The sequence below is a fragment of the Triturus cristatus genome, chromosome 3_1, assembly GCF_964204655.1.
Source record: "Triturus cristatus chromosome 3_1, aTriCri1.1, whole genome shotgun sequence".
Lineage (NCBI taxonomy): Eukaryota > Metazoa > Chordata > Amphibia > Caudata > Salamandridae > Triturus > Triturus cristatus.
In genome coordinates this window covers 19655907-19677237 of record NC_140583.1, presented here as the reverse complement: position 1 = coordinate 19677237, position 21331 = coordinate 19655907, and the positions used below count along the sequence as shown (strand labels likewise).

General features: G+C 47.0%; 1 protein-coding gene across 4 annotated transcripts in view; it reads left to right on the top strand.

Annotated features, from left to right (window-relative positions):
• Nucleotides 1-21331, top strand: part of LOC146859616 (uncharacterized) — a 398593-nt gene that overhangs the window by 147990 nt on the left and 229272 nt on the right. Inside the window, exon 1 of one of the 4 annotated variants that reach the window (XM_085646631.1) lies at nt 18207-18349. The exons of the other annotated variants lie outside the window; for them this stretch is intronic. The gene's annotated coding sequence lies outside the window, so the exon portion shown is untranslated. Of the gene's footprint in view, nt 1-18206; nt 18350-21331 lie in introns of those variants that run through there. 4 annotated transcript variants of the gene reach the window in all.

The following is a 21331-nucleotide window of genomic DNA, read 5'->3' as shown; positions in this document are numbered from 1 at the left end:
TTTAGGTAACCATGTTGTTTCTGCTTACATTTCACATGCTTTGCATTCCCTATGAGTGATTGCTTTTTTTTTATTTTTTAGGCAGCATATTACTCTTATCAAGTGCATAATTTGAATTGAGCCACATCCAAGTGTTTATAGCGGGCACAATTAGGTTACAGCTGAAGGCAGTGCGAGTTTCTCTCAGTGGGCAAGTATGGGGTTCCGTGGGGATGTGGCACTATGGCCAGAGCTGTGGAATTTGGAACTGGGGAACCGGGTTCCGCATTCATGACCAGTCCACCACACCACTGTACTGAGGGAGCACATTCCCATGCAAGACCGTAGAAGGCCCCACTAGACCTTAGAAGGCTTGATGTCTTAGCACAAGCAGGTGTACCCTAGTGGTGTCAATTGTGGGTTAACCTTGAAGGCCTGTCCACCACAATCCAGACTGAAGTCCATCTCAAATTTCCCACCTCCCACCGTTCCCCTGGGTCTCCCGTAAAAATGGCGCCTCACTTGTGTGGGAGACCCAAGTACCCGCGACAGGCAAGGGCCCAAAACGTAGTGAGGCGACATCAAAATTGCCTATCTCAAAACCACCTGGTTTTGCAAGGGGGGTCGCCTGGGTTTTTGGCCCGGTGCTCGGCGGCTATCTAGGGAAACCTACCAAACCCATACATTTCTGAAAACTAGACACCCGGGGGCTTCCAGGGAGGTATGGCTTGCGTGGATCCCCCAACGTTTCCTTACCCAGAATCCCCTGCAAACCTCAATTTTAGCTGAAAAAATCACTTTTTTCACACATTTTTGTGTGGGAAAGTTGTGGCATCCCCGGGCTCACTCAAATTTCCCACCTCCCAGCGTTCCCCTGGGTCTCCCGGTAAAAATGGTGCCTCACTTGTGTGGGAGGCCCAAGTACCCGCGACAGGCAAGGGCCCAAAACGTAGTGAGGTGACATCAAAATTGCCCATCTCAAAACCACCTGGTTTTGCAAGGGGGGTCACCTGGGTTTTTGGCCCGGTGCTCGGCGGCCATCTAGGGTAACCTACCAAACCCATACATTTCTGAAAAGTAGACTCCCGGGGGCTTCCAGGGAGGTATGGCTTGCATGGATCCCCCAACGTTTCCTTACCCAGAATCCCCTGCAAACCTCAATTTTAGCTGAAAAAATCACTTTTTTCACACATTTTTGTGTGGGAAAGTTGTGGCATCACCGGGCTCACTCAAATTTCCCACCTCCCAGCGTTCCCCTGGGTCTCCCGGTAAAAATAGTGCCTCACTTGTGTGGGAGGCCCAAGTACCCCCCTTGCAAAACCAGGTGGTTTTGAGATAGGCAATTTTGATGTTACCTCACTACGTTTTGCGCTGTTTCCTGTCGCGGGCACTAGGCCAAACCACACAAGTGAGGTACCGATTTTCTCGTAAGACTTTGGGGGACGCGGGGTGGGTGGAAATTTGTGGATGCACACAGAAACCGGAACTTTCCTCTACAGAAATGTGGGGAAAATGTGTTTTTTGGACAATTTTTTTAGGTTTGCAAGGGATTCTGGGTAACAGACCCTGGTGGGAGGCAGTCAAGTCACCCCATCCTGGATTCCCCTGGGTGTCTACTTTTCAAAAATGTATAGGTTTGCTAGGTTTCCCAAGGTGCCCGCAGAGCTAGGGTTAAAAAACTACAGCTAGACATTTTGCCAAAAAAGGGTCATTTTTCAATGCGAAATTGAGGTGTGACCACGTTGCGTTTTGCGCCGTTTCCTGTCACGGGCACTAGGCCGACACACACAAGTGTGGTACCGTTTTTCTTGTAAGACTTTGGGGAACGCGGGGTGGGTCGAAATTTGTGGATCCACGCAGATTCCGGAACTTTCCACCACAGAAATGTGGGGAAAATGTGTTTTTTTTGACAATTTTTTAGGTTTGTAAGGGATTCTGGCTAACAGACCCTGGTGGGAGGCAGTCAAGTCACCCCATCCTGGATTCCCCTGGGTGTCTACTTTTCAAAAATGTATAGGTTTGCTAGGTTTCCCAAGGTGCCCGCAGAGCTAGAGATCAAAAACTACAGCTAGTCATTTTGCCAAAAAAGGGTCATTTTTCACTGCGAAATTGAGATGTGACCACGTTGCGTTTTGCGCCGTTTCTTGTCGCGGGCACTAGGCCGACCCACACAAGTGAGGTACAGTTTTTCTCGTAAGACTTTGGGGAACGCGGGGTGGGTGGAAATTTGTGGATCCACGCAGATTCCGGAACTTTCCACCACAGAAATGTGGGGAAAATGTGTTTTTTTGACAATTATTTAGGTTTGCATGGGATTCTGGGTAACAGACCCTGGTGGGAGGCAGTCAAGTCACCCCATCCTGGATTCCCCTGGGTGTCTACTTTTCAAAAATGTATAGGTTTGCTAGGTTTCCCAAGGTGCCCGCAGAGCTAGGGATCAAAAACTACAGCTAGATATTTTGCCAAAAAAGGGTCATTTTTCACTGCGAAATTGAGGTGTGACCACGTTGCGTTTTGCACCGTTTCCTGTCGCGGGCACTATGCCTACACACACAAGTGAGGTACCATTTTTATCGGGAGACTTAGGGTAATTCAGATTTGTAAAGGAACTGTTATTATCTATTGACTTTCGATGCATTTCTGCCTTCCAAATGAAAGACATTGTGTAAAAAATAAGTCATTCTAAAAAATGACTGATAATTCTCATTTTTTTACAGAATAATTACTATATACCCGGTACATAATAAAAAACCATTGCAAGTTGCTGCTCAGTTTTTGGCTCTGGGCTCGTCGGGTTCTTTGTGAACCTACAAGTCCTATATATCCCCACAACCAGTAATGTCCAGCGGATGCAACGGTATATTGCTTTCAAAGAGCTGTCATAATTAGAAGAAGTTACAGGTGAAAACGTTGACACAAAAGGCTGTTTTTTTCAACTAATTTTCAATTTATCCTATATTTAACTGTTTGTTTCTATAAAAAACCTTGATGGATCTACACAAATGACCCCTTGCTGAATTCAGAATTTTGTCTTCTGTATGTATGTATAGCTTTCCAGGATCCATTATTGCTTTTGTACCCATTTCTGCCATTAACTGGAAGGAGGTCAAAAGCACAAAAAATAGCAAAAATAGGCTATGTCCCAGAAAAATGCCAAAACTGTGTAAAAAATGTTGGGTTTCTGACAAAAGTCTGGTATCCCCGAAAAGCTGGGAAAATGGTGATTTCAACCCCACAAACCCTTTTTTGATAACATTTGCAGGGAAAACCCAGATGCTTTCATTTGCAGCCTGTTTTTTCAATTTTTCCGAAAAAAAACAAACTTTTGCTGTATTTTGGCTAATTTCTGTGACTCCTCCAGGGGAATCCACAAACCCTGAGTACCTTTAGAATCCCCATGATGTTGGAAGAAAAGGACGCAAATTTGGCGTGGATACCTAATGTGGTCTAAAAGTTACAGGGGCCTAAGCGCGCACTACGCCAAATAGCCAAAAAAAGTCTTGGCACAGGAGGGGGAAAAGGCCTGGCAGCGAAGGGGTTACACTTAATTACTTGTGTGCCAGCTAACTCAGAGGTCACTAGAAACTTCTCGAATAAACAAGAAGGGAGTGGATTCTGACAGCCGCATAAACATGAGAACTTTGTTTCTCTTAGAATCGAAAAGTGCAGGTTTAATCCCCGGCAGACCCTCCCGCTGCAGTTTTAATCACCGACAGACCCTCCCGCTGCAGGTTTAATCCCCGGTAGACCTGCCCGCTAAGGCTTTAATCCCCGGCAGACCCGCCCGCTGCAGGTTTAATCCCCGACAGACCCTCCTGCTGCAGGTTTAATCCCCAGCAGAACCTCCCTCTGCGGGTTTTATCCCCAGCAGACCCTCCCTCTGCGGGTTTAATCCCCGGCAGACCCGCCCGCTGCAGGTTTAATCCCCGGCAGACCCTCCCGCTGCAGGTTTAACCCGCTGCATGTTTAATCACCGGCAGACCCTCCCGCTGCAGGTTTAATCCCCGGAAGACCCTCCCGCTGCAGGTTTAATCCCTGGTAGACCCTCCCTCTGCAGGTTTAATCCCCGCAGACCTACCCGCTAAGGCTTTAATCCCCAGCAGACTCTCCCGCTGCAGGTTTAATCCCCGGCAGACCCTCCTACTGCAGGTTTAACGCGCTGCAGGTTTAATCCCCGGCAGACCCTCCCACTGCAGATTTAACCCGCTGCACGTTTAATCCCAGGCACACCCTCCCGTTGCAGGTTTAATCCCCGGCAGACCCTCCCGCGGCAGGTTTAATCCCCGGCAGACCCTCCCGCGGCAGGTTTAATCCCCGGCAGACCCTCCCGCGGCAGGTTTAATCCCTGGCAGATCCTCCCGCTGCAGGTTTAATCCTCAACAGAGCCTCCCACTGCAGGTTTAATCCTCGACAGAGCCTCCCGCTGCTGGTTTAATCCTCGACAGATCCTCCTGCTGCAGGTTTAATCCTCAGCAGACCCTCCCGCTGCAGGTTTAATCCTCGACAGTGCCTCCTGCTACAGGTTTAATCCTCTGCAGACCCTCCCACTGCAGATTTAATCCCCAGCAGATTCTCCCGCTGCAGGTTAATCCTCGGCAAACCCTCCCACTGCAGGTTTAATCCCCTGCAGGTTTAATCCCTGTCAGACTCTCCCACTGCAGGTTTAATCCTCGGCAGACCCTCCGGCAGCAGGTTTAATCCCCGGCATGTAGTGTAGTTCCTATTTCCCTTATAGGCTCTGTGCATTGGAATAATATACACGATAGTTGTGGCATAGGACTGAGGTCAGTATACCTCTATCGAGTACATTAAACTTAATTACTTGTGTGCCAGCTAACTCAGAGGTCACTAGAAACTTCTCGAATAAACAAGAAGGGAGTAGTTTCTGACAATCGCATAAACATGACAACTTTGTTTCCCTTAGAATCGGAAAGTGTCTCAGAATCGTGGAAACAACAGATAACAGTTTCACTCAGTCAATCGTGCATGCTTAGTTTCTTCAGAGTTACCCAGAAATAGCTAGACAGGCATTTCAGTAAAAGGATTTATTGAACAGTCTTGTTTCTCGTGTAAGAGATATGAGCTGTTACAATCATTAGACAGTAAGTAAGATATAATACGCACAGCGTAAGCAGTTAGAAGAAATAATACTGCAATAGCATTGTCCTTTAGCTAAGACATATATTCATATATACATACACAAATAACACAGGCTAAAAAGTGACTACTCGTCTGATGATTCTAAAATAGTTCTACCCTAGTGTACCTAACCTAATTGTAGTACAAGGTAAGAAGTAGGTGCTGTTTTCTATAGTATGGTATATACCAAGTTTATATGCCAAGAGTCCCCCTAGGTTCTAGTCAGCTCCATACCTTAGAATGAGAGTGGTGGGAATCTCTTTCTGGTCTGTGTGTCGGGCAGGAACTCAAATTCCTTCCGAACTTGCCGTGGCGAGCCATATCGAGCTGTGTAGGCGAGTTGAGCCGAGTCGTGCCGTGCTTGCCATGGTAAGGGAAGGTATGTTTATACCTGGAAGGTGCTTAGGAATGCTAGCATTGACGTAAAGTCTGGCAGAGGAAGACGTCATGAATGAACCCCTAAGGAATAGTAGTTCATGCATAATAGATGAGTTATTGGAGAAATCAATAATCCTAGCTAGGGAAAGTCCCGATGGCATAAGGGGCTGGTTTCTAAGAACTCGTGACGTGGGATGGACTGATGTAGGTGACCATGCCTGTATTTGGATAGCATGGCTAATGCCTAAATAAGGACTAGAATTCTATGCCTAAATAAGGGCAATGCGAATTGTGCCTATATAAGGACATGATTCAGGGAAACCTAGGTATGGAAATCTAAATTGAAACACAACACCCACTCCATTGACGAATGATCCATATTACTAAATGCTAAACATGCTAAACACATAAAATTGAGTATCACATGTTCGCTAAAAACTATTGTAAAAGCATACTTAAAAATAAGTTCATGTTAAAAAACTCTCAGCTAAACATGGAATGCAAAGGTGCTGTACATATTTAAAGTAATGTTTCATCCGAAGCACATGTTTACAATGGATGTAAAATGAATGCACAGAAATATACACATATATAATGAAATGGTCCATTTTTACAGGAATGAAAAAAATAGTTCAGAGCCATTTCATGTCATGATTACATAAATGAGAAGAAAAGGTGACAATGTATCCCTGGAAGTGTTCAAAGACGTCTGTTCTCTGTGAATAGTTCTGCTATAAGCAGAGTTTGTTTAGCCATAAAAGGAAAAAAATCAATTATCTGAAAAAGTTCCAAATTTTATCTTTTGTTTTGAAAAATGAAAGCCAAATTCATAGATTATCCGGTCCACTGTGAGCCAAATCAAAAGTCAGTGTAAGATGCTGATGAAAACATGAAATCTTCTATTCCTGTAGACAAAAAATCGTCTACCGAAGTCGGTGATAGGTCGATTACCTTGTTTAGAAGACTAACTGCACATAGATGTGATGCATTGTCCGTAGCAGTGTTCGTTACAGATGCTACCTGTGTGACTGTTGATCCATCTCGTACCTCAGCAGTAGCATGTTGCGTCTGTGAGATCTCAATGAATGCCGGCATCAGGATTGGTAGCCTCTGGGGACAACAGAGAGCATGGGCCGTTATCGGGTCCAGCAGAATATCTATACCCGTTGGCATGGCTGATGGGAGCGTTAGACAGATGTCTAGCACGCATTCTTCACCGCAAAGCAGGCAGCATAGAACATGTAAGATGCAATCTTGCCAGATTGGTCTGAACGACAGAAACAATGTGGTATTTTGTTCTCGTAGACGAGGTAAACCCAATAGCTATACTATGCGCTCACGACACTTCCTCTCCAGGAGAGCTTTCTCCAAGTCGCAGGGAGTGACGCTGGTGGATTGGCTTGCCATAGCGTAGTAGTAGGAATAAAAATAGGATTCCTGCAACGAGTGCTAGAATTAGCGGCAGACCACCAAACACCGAGTGCGTGAAGTTTGGAATGATTCCGAGGACTGCTTGAAAAGGTGTTAAGAGTCCTGAACATATGGTCTTGAATACATGCACAATACCGCTCGCATCAGACATGTTTAAGATACGTCCCAACATTTCTGTGAAATGTGTAGGGCAGTTTGTCCTTAACAGAGCCTGTATCTCAGCCGAAGTTATTGCAATTTGTAGATCATAGGTTTCTTTGGCCGAGGTCAAAGGCACAGTTTGTTGTAAAAGAATGGCTTTTATTCTGCTTAAAGTATCAATTCATATAGAAGAGATGTTCAGTGAAGGCCATAAAGGCGACTCCCTGGCTGTGTCTATTTGGGGGAACATGACTTGCATACAGCAAGTGACCCTGGAACTAACCGTTACTAGATATGGGATACCTGGCAACATGCCACAACAGCTCTGATCATTCAACATGAGGTAACTCCCATTTGAAAGTTGTCCAAACGTTGGATTAATCACAGCGGCCGGTGAACCTTGCAGGTGGCAGGATACATTTGCAGTGGAACTGCTACAGGCCCCGTGTAAACTAACATCCCGACATATGAGTGAACCGCTCTGTGTATTTTCACAGTGTGTACCGCTAAGAAACACTTCACGCCCCCCACTCCAACATCTGTGTGTGTAAGGTAAATCCCAGGATGTCCTGATATATTCTTTACCCAACCTTTCATATTTGCCTGCTGGCATGTGTTTGAGGCAATACTGAAAATGGAAAGTTGTAACAGGCAGAGTTATTTTGCCATGTATGATCCATTCTGTAGCCGGTTTTTCTGCTACCGTAAATGGCAATTTTGTTAGTTTTTCAATGCTCAGAACTGTATACTTTGCTCCCCTTTGTGCCAGTTCGATCTGTTATCAGTGAGATTGTAATCCGAAAACAGAGAGGACGTGTTGATGAAGCACCAAGGCACATAGCCTGCACGCAGGTTTTGTAGCGTCCAGCCTAATGACAGAATAGAACGTAATTGAGACTGGCCTTGTCGCAGCAGGACCAAATCTTGTTCCACAATGTCCATAGCAGAGGATACAATGTTGCAGAATGAATATATCTTGGATGACAGAGTCGTTAACCCATTGTCGACCACAGCGAGAGATTTCTCTAAATTAATACGATCAATTTCTCGTATTCTTTCTGCGGCGTCTGCTTGGGTAACCTTCCATATTTCATTATAAGCAGCTTAGATGCAGCATATATGAAACGTTTTTGACTCGGTTTTCTTGGACCTAGCAAGAAATCCCTAAGGTTTGCGTCTTCTTTAAGTAAAGATAAGTGTTGTTTCACATTCTCTAGTGTAGATGTCTGTAGCCAATCAAAGCATAATATTCCTACACTGTATGTTGTTACTACACCTGGATGCTGTGTTTGAACATAGCGTGGGTCTGGCCTATTGATAGTATAACCCTGTATGGTGTTCAGGAATCTTTCTTGACAGATGTTTGTGTCTGTGGGCCAGAGCAACCATTTTTCCCATTAAGGATCTGATCTGTTGTTTTGTAAAATTGTATGTACGTCGACCTCCCCCTCTGTAGTAATACTTGCAGGTGTAAGTATGGATGGTGTGTTCATGTCTTCAATCTTGGCTAACGCAAGACGTTTGCTGGACAGTGTCATTCAAAAACATTATTTACTGTGGGATGATGCAGGCTCTAAACAAAGCTTCTATCCCCCCCACAGATTTTGTGTCAATTGTGTTTTTCCAAAACTCAAAACCCTGTGTAGACTGTTGGACAATAAAGGCTGCAGAATAAATCTGTTTTGTATTAGTTAACATATTTTTCATTCCTGTTTTCTTCACATTTTTAAAGTAAAACGTTTCTGGATTGGATGTATTGTACGCTGAAAAATATGGAAACTTCATTGCAAACGTTTTTGAGCTACCCCTCGGAGTAGGACAATGTTCCTATTGGTTATACATAAATACATTTCTAGGTGTTGCAGATTTATGAAAGAAATGATGACCATAGTGGTTGTAACAAAAAAGTTGTTCATAGTCTGCTGAACCTCTAAGTATTCATGGTTAGAGAATGCAGCAGACCTTTCTAGATCAGACATCATTTTATAAACAGTCTCAAAGTCCCAATCATCAGAATAGGTACTGGAGGTAATAAAGTCACTTAATGACATTTTAAATAAGTGTGGAATCTTCAAGAGTTCCGACGGGCCGAATATATCATAATCCGTTTTGTCCCAAACTATACCATCTTGTATAGGAACGGCTGTGATGTTCACTGCTGACAAGTCTCTTGCTTCACAATGGGATGATTTGTGTGGTTTCAAAAGTAAGTTTACATTTTTACTTTCTGTGTCCAAGTGAATATATCTTCCATTTATCAGCATGCTCAGAGTCATTACTAAAGCTAGCCAAAGCAGAAAGAAAAGTATTCCAGAAATAATCCATAGTTCAATCCATGGTGAAACCAGATAAGTCTTTTTCACGTGATGAAAGAAGTCTTGTGCTTGTTTTTTAAAAGTTTTTTTTTGACTGGCGTCGTTTCAGGTTCGCTGGGATCCTCAGAAAACGTATCAAAGTTAATGAAATAGCCAGAGGCAGTTCTGTCAATGGTTGAAATTGCATTAGGATTCGTTGAAATCACTGGAACCAGTTGATCACGTGTTACGTTGGTGTAGACAGGTGTATCAGTACTAACTGTTATTTGGGTTTCAAGAGGAATGAGTTCTATAGCATTGTTGCTTAGTCCTTCATTTCTTACTGCTGAATTCTCGATGGTGATGAGTCTTTCAGTTTGAACCTATTGGATAGTAGCTAGAGGAGTGTGTCTGCTACTTGGTCGGAGTCCACATGGCCTACTATTTAGTATTAGCCACATAGTGTGGTTTGATGAGGTCGATGGACACAAATCTTTTCTCCTTTTTACCAGCAAGGGGCCGCAGAAGTACTGTTCTTGTTCCGTGGGTGGCTAGGACAGGTAATGGTTGTCTGTAAGAAGGCCCAAATTCCTTCTTGTCTGCGATCTTCTCTCTGACTAGATCCCCAAGCTTTGGGATCCAGACAGGCCTCGCTGGAACGTTTGGATTTTCCCCAGTGGTAGTTGACTTCAGGAACACGTTGCTTTGTTTCGATCTTAGTTCATTTAAGTCCTGTAAAACAGCCTAACGATCTTTGATATCAAATGGTTTATTTTCCACCCCTGTGCCTTTACATTTGAGATCAGGAACCCACATTCTTGTCCCAAATAGGACCTCATATGGAGTGACACCCCCCTAGAGAACTTCTTGGCAAATTGTTTAATGAGCATTGGACCCACCCATCACCTGAACCTAATACTCTAGCTGTTATAGACCGCTTTATGTCCCGGTTTTTCCTTTCCACAACAGAATTTCCCTCAGGATGGAATGGAGAGGAGTACCGCAATGCAACGCCCAAACTGGCCATGGCTTCTTTGTAAGCTTGCGAGCTAAACGCAGGGCCCTGGTCAGAGTGTAGCTTGCCAATTGCGTATGTGCCGATAAAGACTCGCAAATCTTTTATAACAGTTCGAGCGTCAGCCGAGCGCTGAGGCCACATCTATAGGAACCTTGAACACGAATCCACTGCGACCAAGATATATTTATAGTTACCATCCCTTTGCAAGGGACCGCTGTAGGAGAGTAGGATCTGCTTTGCATGGGTACCCCCACTTTTTGCTGGTGTTTCACTGTTTTTCGACCTTAGTCTGGCTGTGGCCCTGCTAATCAGGACCACAGCCTAGCTGCTTTCTCTCTAAAATGGTTTTCATGTACATTAGGTACATATCTAATTGGATTCTGGAGTGCCTTATAAGCCCCTAGTATATGGTATACTATGTACCTAGGGCATTGGTACCTCAGAGGCCTACCAGGGGCTGCAGCATGTATTATGCCACCTCTGGGAAGCACTCCAAAATGGCACCACAGGTCTGCTACTGCAGCCTGGGTAAGGGTGCAGTAGCACCCTTACCCACACATATATACAGACACATATACACCTTTAAGCCACTCCTATGGCAGGCCTTGACAATCCTGAAGTGCTTGGTTTTATGTGAGAGGGTGCCCAAGCATGAGCTGAGTCCCTCTGCAGCTTTCGGATATACTTCCTTATGGCTGTTCTGTGATACAGCCATACCATATACTCTTAAGTGCATTATAACCTCGTGGTAAATGCTAACTTTGAAATAGCTGCATCAAAACATGTCGTGTTTGGTGTCAAACGCTTTGGAATACTATCCCCCCGCCAGTTCTGGCGGTGGGGGTAGCATTCCACCCTTCTAGAGGGAGAGACATGTTCACACTGGCTAAACCCGGTAGGTCATCCTGAGCCCTGGCATCACAAAATGGATGCCTCTGCCTCAGACACGGGTCTGGCCTCATGCTGCTGACCGAAACTCTGGCAGGGGAGGCCTGGACAATAGGTTTCCTGTCGAAGGGGGGTGTGACCACCTCCCCAGATGGGCTGATGTGTATTGGGGCTGGGCGGGAGCACTCTCTGGTGCTTTGAAGTCCTGCACTGTGGACACGTTTGCTGTCCCTGTGCATAGCCCAGTTCAAACCGGTTGCAGGGGTTACCTGCCCCTGCTCTGGTGCGAAACTGGACAAAGGAAATGGGTGTAACCATCCCTCTTTCCAAGCCCACCCATAGGTGGGACCTTAGAGTTAGTCCATCCCCTAAACTTACTATAAGTATAGGAATCCAGTCCCTAGGACTTTAGATTACCCTGGACGAAACTCTGCAACATATATCCTGGACCTTCGACTTTCTATCACTACTAGAAGACTGAAGAAATCTCCCTTGGGGTCAAGGAGTGACTCCCCTGCTTGGCAGGCACCAAAGAAGCAACTGACCAGACGGCGAAGTCTTTGCATCACCAGAGGTGGATTTCCAGACTTCCGTGAGGCTACCCTGAGTCCACAGCAAAGCTGAGGCCCGTGGGTATCGTGGGTGATGTGGAACCGTGACCCCTGGACACCATGATCTTCCTTTGTTTAGGTCAGCATAATTAATCCTCTCCTCTGGTCTTTCTTAATTTCACTGCCAATCGTAAAAATTGTACTGTGCTGAATAGGGCGAAAGGGTCAGAGGCAAGTTTGAGAAATAAAAGGGCCACTTTAGCCTGTCTTATATTAGAACGTCTTAAAATTGTTTTTAAAATCAGGGACTTTGGGTGAGCATACAAAGGGCAAATTAAAACGAAATGAAGGGTGTCTTGCGGAGATCTAAGATCGCAGCCGCAACTCCCTTTTAATCTTACATCATGTGCAAAACCCGCCGGAACTGACAGGATATGGTGCAAAAGATTTAATCTAAATCTAGACATTAAAAATCTGTCCTGTCTATTATACATATTTGAAAGATAGAATTCCATACCCGGGCTTGCTTTTGTAAGCTGGTATGACCTAACTGTGATTTTCTGCCCTTCTCTGTCCTCTCTAATCCTATCTGAATACCGCATAAAATCTGACTTTATGACGCCCTTATCTCTACTGGCTAGCGTGCGAGGTTCATTAAAAAGGTTTTCATGGCCCAGGCTAGTCAGGACATCCCTTACGTGTTTGAGCCAGGGTATTTGGGACCCCTTATCCCCTCTCATGCAATCCTCTAGAATTGATCTGCTTAAACTTGCCTCTGGATTTGTCCAAATTTTTATCCAACAAGTAATAGGTTTGAGGCAAGCCTTCTCGCTGAGATAGGCAATACCCAGCTCCTCGTGAGCAATGAAAGAGGGTGTACTTTTTGGCACTTGCAGAAGCCTTTTTCAAAACTTATTTTCTTCCAATTTAATTTTTTCCAGCGGCCCAATCTGGTCGCATAGTTCATAATCGACCCCACCGCGCTAGGGTGTTGGCTACATTTCTGCCTTACTAGTGGCTTAAAATTAAGATCTTTATCAAAAACAATCCCCAGGTAGTTAAAAAAATTCACTTTTTCGAGTTTATGAGCTCCTATTGTGAAACTGTAGTTCTTAGATGGCGTTTTGCCCACTTCCATAATATATGATTTTGAGAGGTTGGGCACTAAGTCTAAGTCCGCCATAAACCTAACAAATCCACTAATTAGAACCTGTAAACTCCTTCCCGTGCGTGCCAAGAGGACCGCATCATCTGCAGATAGGAGGACTGGTATACTTCTCCTCCCAATGCAGGGGCAATCTGCTTCCAGTGCTCAAAGCGCCTTGTCTAGCCCATTTATATAAAGCGTAAACAGGAAGGGCGCAAAGATACAGCCTTGCCGCACCCCTCCCCGGCACCGGAAGTCTTCCGTAAGGTCCCCATCATCAGTGAATCTTACCCGTGCCGTCGTGTTGTGATGAAGCATTTGTAAAACTTGTATCAATCCTGCATCCACGACTATTATCCCAGGATTTCCCACAGCTTTCTTCTGTTGACACAGTCAAAAGCTGCTGAAAGGTCCATAAATGCCAAATACACGGTACCTTCCCTCGCCTGGGTGTATTTGGCCACCAAATGATAAAGATTAAGGCATTGATCTGTCGTGGAACGTCCATTTCGGAACCCGTACTGGACGTCAGTAATCGAATTATCTTCCTCGGCCCAGTCCATTAAACGATTTAAAATTACTCTCTCCATAACTTTCGCCGTAACATCTATAAGGGATATTGGGCGATAGCATTGCGGGTCATTTCTGTTTCCCTTTTTAAAAATTGGCACAATAACGGCAGTGGACCAAGATCTTGGCATGCCCACCTCGATAGCTGTGTTAAATACCCTGGTCAGTATGGGAGCCCAGAGGTCTGCTTGCCTCTATCACGAAAACTGCTGTACCACCTCTTGGTGTTAGGCCGTGTTTTATACGTTTTAGAGTGATAGCTCTCCTTAAATTTGGAGGGATATTTATAACACCCTCATCGGTTTCATTTAAACCTGTAGTATACCTTTCATGATCACGCGAGAGCCCTGCAAGATAGTAATTTTTGTTTTTAAACAGTATATTTTTATTTAGATTACAGCAGGTATGCCTCTCCAAATCTAGGGGGCAAGGATGCCTTTCTGCCGCTACAGTAAACAGTAATAGCTGCCATTTCATTTCTAAAACATTAATAACCAGCCAATTGGAGCGCTTGCTTTCATGAGACTCCCAGGAATCTTCATGCTCTGCGAGAGCATGAGAGCTCACAGGAAAAGTGGACCTCTCACGCAGTGACAGGGCTCCTTTTTAGGTCGAGGACCGTCCGGTCTGCCGAAGGCAGAACAGGAAGTCGGAGATTTAATGTTTCTGAGAGTGGCTCCTTAGCCCGCCTCTCTTTTTGCCTCTCCTCCATTGGCTGGCTTCCTAAACGGAGGCCAGCCATTGGAGGAGAGAGCCGTCACTCCAAATAGGCTCCGTCTTTTTCAGATTCGGGGGCGTGTTCCTTGCTGTTCTTTCCATTTTTTAGCCACGCCCTTTTTTAGGCGTGTTTTTCTCTCCTCCAGCCAATGGCAATAGGAGAGAAAAAGAAACACGCCCCCGAATCTGAAACCGCCGCTGCGTTTCTCCGAGGCATTTCTTCTTCGCCTCGGAGAAAGGCGGCGGTGTTCATGGCGTCCTCTCCCCCTGCTCTTGGTTCCCCTGTCTTACGTCTGCGAGCGTCGCATCCACGGGCCGTTTGTTGTTGCTGCTTTCATTCTCCTCACGTAGGTTGTGGCGCAGTTGTTGTGTTGTGCATTAACAAGGAAATGTCGCCAGTCTTAATTCCGCGTGTCTGATTATGGACGGTGAACAGAGTCGATGAAAGAAAACCCTTTTATGGCTTCGAGGGAAAAACGTGCTCTTCAAGTTTTAAGACTGAAAGAGATTGTTTGTATTCTTACAAGGATGTATGCTACCACTAATCGTTGACCTTATTAGTGCTAGTTTAACGCCTGCACACAGCCATCAGCAACTGAAAGGGGAGTAGCTACACTTTCTGTTGCTGTACCGTGTGCGATGCTTCATTGGTACCCCGAGATCCTCTGTGCTACAAAAAAGCCCACTTTTTAATTCTGCAAGTGATGTAAAGCCATAAATATGTGGACAACGCTGAGGCCGCAGAAATGCAAAATTCCAATGCCCTGCTGTGCAAGCAACCACTTATTCAACCTGCCCAAAGCCGGCAGTCTGCAGGCTCGAATCGAGGCTGGGCTGGCCCTTCTGCTACTCTGGCGTTTCCCAGGAGGCTGCAGGCTAGGCGGCTACTTTCAGAGCAGGACAGGCGGTTGTGGCCTCATCATGTCGCCATTACCCTATTCCGGTTTCGGCCTGGGGCAATATGAGGCTGGTTTGAACATTCCTGGCCCCTGAATTTGCATAGAGGGCTTTGTGTAGCGTACTGCAGTCTCTGTAATACTTCACAGCCACCGATAGAAGAGACAATTTAAACACAATCTTGAAAGTGTGACTGGAATACAAAAGAAAATGTCAGAGATGGACACCAGGCACGAAGGGAAGTACAGTTTCAAGGCCAGTGCCAGATGTAATCGGTAGTCCTTCTTTGCTTATCACAGATTCAGAGACAGGTTGGACTAGGCCATTCAATTACTGGGGAGGGGCACAGGGGCGAGACTACACACCTAGATGTCCACTGTCCTGGTTGACCGAGAGGCGATGAGCTTCCAAGCCGGCCAGCACGGCACGCACATGGCAGCACCGCTCCATAAGGCATATTGGTTCCGCTCAGTAAAGTATTTACCTCTCACCTAATGCGAGTGGCTGATTGGGTGTATCCTTCCTACCTCTACCATGCCAATCGATGTATTGAACTGCACGAGGGATTACTTTAAAACAATAATCCTCTCTATCCACCCCTACTGGCTTCCCTCTGTAGTCTCTCACTCTAATATTCTAATGCTGCCTGCATCGGTACATTAAAAACAGGCCTATTGGCTTTGCTGGAAATGGAACAATATTTACTCTAAAGTCGAATTAGAAGGAGGTGGAGTCATGCCAATAGAAATGACAATGCAATTTATTTAGGGATACTAAAATGGTAAAAAAAATAATGAGCAATACCAATAGCTCTACCTATAATATTGCCGAGACCATTGCATTGTAAATGCTTGTTTTAAATTTACGCTCTCTCTGGACGCTCGAAAAACTCTCACAAGGCCAACTATCCAAATATCCACATGTGTGGACCTTTAAATATCTCAAAAACGTACTCAACTGATTCACACCAAAATACAAAAAACTGAATCTCCTTACCGCGATCTACTGTGATCTACCGCGATCTATTGCGATCTACCGCGATCTACCGCGATCTAGCTTCCTGACGAATTTGGTGCGATTCTGTCTGCAGTGTTTGCAGTAGCTTTGTTTAAAGAAGTCTATGGTTAATGCTTGGGGATTTTGTGTTTTGGGACCCTCCCCCCCCTTTTTTTTTAATCGGCCCCACTTGATGGATCACCTCAAAACTTTCTAGGAAGGACCTGAGGTGGATGAACTTTTTGGGGGGAAAGTTGTGTGAAGATTTGTCAAATGGGCCCCCGTGGCTTCCTCTGCGCCGCACACGTTGTGCATTCACACAGTCATCGAGCCATGCGCCCTGTGTAGTTCACTCTAATAATGCACATGCGATGAAAGTGCACAGCAGTACAATGCGGCTCATACAGCGCGTGCAGTATGGTCCTTGCGCGTTGGCTTCGTGGGGGATTCGAACCTTCGACCTGAGGGCATCATTCGCAGGCTGCTGTACCAGGTGCATGAGATCTGAGTTGTTGGTCTGGCCGTGTCATCGGCCCCTTGAAGGTCACAGGGTTTACTTCAATTAGAGCCTCTATTTTAAAGGTGACACAAACACCCCTACAACAGATGCCTAAACCCAGTGAGCGCTTTCATTCGCATTGGAACCGGCCATCCGTAGGTTGCACTTTGCAGCAGTTTCTTAAAACGTTGGGCAACATTACTGGAACAGGACTGTGTGGCAGGCGGGTTGTATGTCTAGCATGTCAGTCCACTGCACTATGTTCCTGGGACTGCGGCCTGTGACCTGCGGATTATACACAGATCTCCGCAACCGGCACTCAACCCACTGAGCTGGCGACGAGTGTCTTGTCCAATGTGTGACTCGTGCCAGGTTCCTCCCCTGGTCCGGTGGTGTTCCTCGCACTGGCGCTGCTCTGAGGTGACGTGGCGCAGAGGGCAGGACAGTGCGAGGCGAGGACGCCCTTTTATCTCACTTTTAATAGCGCGTGCGTGGTGACAGGGGGCATTGCTTGTTGGCATAGGTTTACCACAGTGTGTACTGTACGGGTTTGTTGTATAAGCTACAGTTCTGCCAAAATGTTTTTTTCTAAGCTGCCGTGTGCATGGTTTTAATGTATTTGATTTGCAAATATTTCCATCCGTAATTACACGTGGGAAACGGCCAAGAGCGTTGCGTAACCAGCCTGTTCCTCTCAAGGCGCGGAGGAGGGCGTTCACTTTGTTTTTAAATCTCATTTAGGTGTCATCTCATGCAGGACATGGAACTTGACGTTTGTTGTTATAATAACATTTGCATACAGGCATTTATTAGATCCGTTGCTGTAAATAACATGTTATTGGGCAACATGTATTGTCACTGGTATGCCATAAACACACACACAAGTATACACTATATATTCGTGTGTGTGTGTGTATGTGTGTATGCATGGTTGCCACTGTGTGTAGTTAAGTCGGCATTTCTGTAGGAAGAGCATTTATTGTTTCTTTAACTATGGCGCTGTTTCACAAATCTGCCCCAAAATTTCCCCCCAAAATTCATCAACCCAGGCTCCTTAATGTAAAGTTTCACGCCTATCTTTCAAGTGGGGGCCAAGAAAAATGGGGGCCCCAAAAATGTGATTTCCCATAATAATTCCCATAGGAATCTTTGCTCTACAGTACAAGAAACAAGCATTGAAAATGCAATAGTTTTCGCCTTTCGATTAAGTTAAAGCCCTTTGCTTTGCTAATGGTATTGTATAGCAAAACAAATGGCTTTAACTTAATGAAAGGCGAGACCTATTGCATTTTCAATGCTTGTTTACCTTTTGCCATGGACTCATCAGTACGGAAAAAGGACCCATCAGGATACAGAGTGCAAACAATATTATGAAAAATAAACTTAAAAAACTTGCAAGTGGGCCCCCACCGCTGTTTTAGTAGACGCCTAGGAGCCCTGCCGTCCGCACTGGAGGGCTGACACCATAGGGCGGGCATTGGCCCCATGGTGCGGGGCGGGCCGGGCCCCATAGGGCGGGTCGGGCCGGGCCCCTCCCACTAGTACAAGCCCAGAGGGACGCAGGCGGCTGTGCCAGTCTCTTCTCTTCGGCAGCTGCTGTCAGTCGAGGGGTGCATTGGGTAACCACAGGGGAGCTGCACCCCAGAGCTGTGTCTCCTCTCCCGTCAGCTCGACCAGGCAGGATGGCGCCCCCTCGCCGTGAAGGTAGGCAGCTGCGCCTTGGCGCATTTCTTTAGCCTTTATCTCATTTCTTTTCCATAGATACAATACTTATGCTATTAACTCGAATCAAACCAGTTTGCTGGTGTTTACTCCAGAGTTTGATTAAAGTATGTCTGCGACCCCAGCTTTACTGTGAAATACAAGGTAAACAAAAGGCGCTTTGGTTCTGCATTCAGTGCACACAGCCGCGCTGCACAGCACAGGCAGCTGCTGTTTCGGACGCTTCGTGCAGTGCTGTGTAAAACTGAGAGATGCTGCACTCCGTACTGTGCTGCAAAGAAGTTCGGGGTTCTGTGCAGGACCCTCCGTGCTGCACAGAACTCACGGGTGCTGCACAGATCTCAGAGATGCTCTGAAGGACCCTCCGCGCTTTGCTGCACAGAACTAACAGGTGCTGTGCTGGACCTTTCGTGCTGCACAGATCTCAGAGGTACTGTGCAGGACATTCAGTGCTGTGCGGCACAAAACTCAACAGTGCTGTGCACGACCCTCCATGCTGCGCAGAACTGAGACGTGCTGTGCAGGAACCTCTGTACTGCAAAAAGCTCAGAGGTGCTGTGCAAGGCCCTCTTTGCTGTGCTACACAGAACTCAAAGGTGCTGTGCAGGACACTCTGTGCTGCACAAAACTCGGAGGTGCTGTGCAGGACCCTCTGTGCTGTGCTGCACATAACTCAGAGGTACTGTGCAAGGCCCTCTTTGCTGTGCTACACAGAACTCAAAGGTGCTGTGCAGGACCCTTTGTGCTGCACAGAACTCGGAGGTGCTGTGCAGGACCCTCTGTGCTGTGCTCTACAGAACTCCGAGGTGCTGTGCAGGACCCTCTGTGCTGCACAGAACTCAGAGGTGCTGTGCTGGGCCCTCCGTGCTGCACAGAACTGAGAGGTGCTGTGCAGGACCCTCTGTGCTGTGCAGAACTCAGAGGTGCTGTTCTGCACAAAACTCACAAGTGCTTTGCACAACCCCCGTGCTGTGCAGAACTCAGGTGCTGTGCAGGACATTCAGTGCTGTGCTGTACAAAACTCACAAGTGCTGTGCAACAACCCTCCATGCTGCACAGAACTCAGAGGTGCTGTGCTGGGCCCTCCGTGCTGCACAGAACTGAGAGGTGCTGTGCAGGACCCTCTGTGCTGTACAGAACTCAAAGGTGTTGTGCAGGACCCTCCGTGCTGCACAGAACTCAGAGGTGCTGTGCAAGGCCCTCTGTGCTGTGCTACACAGAACTCAAATGTGCTGTGCAGAACCCTCTGTGCTGCACAGAACTCGGAGGTGCTGTGCTGGACCCTCCAAGCTGTGCTGCACAGTACTGAGAGGTGCTGGTCAGGACCCTCCATAAAGCAAAGAGCTCAGAGGTGCTGTGCAGGACTCGCTGTGCTGTGCTGCACAGAACTCAGAAGTGCTGTGCAGGACCCTCCGTGTTGCACGGAACTCAGAGATGTTGTGTAGTACCCTTTGTGCTGCACAGATCTCAGAGGTGCTGTGCAGGATCCTCGGTGCTGCACAGAAGTCAAAGGTGCTATGCAGGGCCCTCCGTGCTGTACAGAACTCTGGGGTGCTGTGCAGGACCCTCTGTGCTGTGCTACACAGACCTCAGAGGTGCTGTGCTGGACCCTCCGAGCTGTGCTGCACCGTACTGAGAGGTGCTGTGCTGGACCCTCCGTACTGCAAAGAGCTCAGAGGTGCTGTGCAGGACTCGCTGTGCTGTACAGAACTCAGAAGTGCTGGGCAGGACCCTCCGTGCTGCACGGAACTCAGAGATGTTGTGTAGTACCCTTTGTGCTGCACAGATCTCAGAGGTGCTGTGCAGGACCTTTTCTGCTGCAAAGATCTCAGAGGTGCTGTGCAGGACCTTTTCTGTTGCAAAGATCTCAGAGATGCTGTGCAGGACCCTCCGGGCTGCACAGAGCTCAGTGGTGCTGTGCAGGACCATCGGTGCTGCAAATAACTCAGAGGTGCTGTGCAAGGCCCTCTGTGCTGTACATAACTCAAAAGTGCTGTGCAGGATTCTCCATGCTGCACAGAACTCAGAGGTGCTGTGCAAGGCCCCCTGTGCTGTGCTACACAAAACTCACAAGTGCTGTGCAGGACCCTCCATGCTGCACAAAACTCACAAGTGCTGTGCACAACCCTTTGTTCTATACAGATCTCAGAGGTGCTGTGAAGGGCTCTCGGTGTTGCACAGAACTGAGAGGTGCTGTGCAGGACCCGCTGTGCTGTACAGAACTCAGAGACGCTGTGCTGGACCCTTCGTGCTGCACAGAACTGAGGGGGCTGTGCATGACCCTCTGTGCTGTGCTGTACAGAACTCAGAGGTGCTGGGCCCTCCGTGCTGCACAGAACTGAGTGGTGCTGTGCAGGACTCTCTGTGCTGTGCTGTACGGAACTCAGAAGTGCTGTGCAGGACCTTCCGTGCTGCACGGAACTCAGAGATGTTGTGTAGCACCCTTTGTGCTGCACAGATCTCAGAGGTGCTGTGCAGGACCCTTTCTGCTGCAAAGATCTCAGAGGTTCTGTGCAGGACCCTCCGTGCTGCACTGAAATTAAATGTGCTATGCAGGGCCCTCTGTGCTGCACAGAACTCAGGGGTGTTCTGCAGGGCCCTCTGTGCTGTAAAGAACTCAGGGTTGCTGTGCAGGGCCCTCTGTGCTGCACAAAACTCAAAGGTGCTATGCAGGGCCCTCCATGCTGCACAGAACTCAGGGGTGCTGTGCAGGACCCTCTGTGCTGCACAGAACTCAGGGGTGCTGTGCAGGACCCTCGGTGCTGCAAAGAACTCAGAGGTGCTGTGCAAGGCCCTCTGTGCTGTGCTACACAGAACTCAGAGGTGCTGTGCAGGACCCTCTCTGCTGCAAGAACTCAGTAGTGCTGTGCATGACCCTCCGTGCTGCAAGACTTCAGAGGTGCTATGCATTGCCTCCATGCAATGCAGAATAGCACTCAGAGATGCTTTCCAGGGCCATGCTGC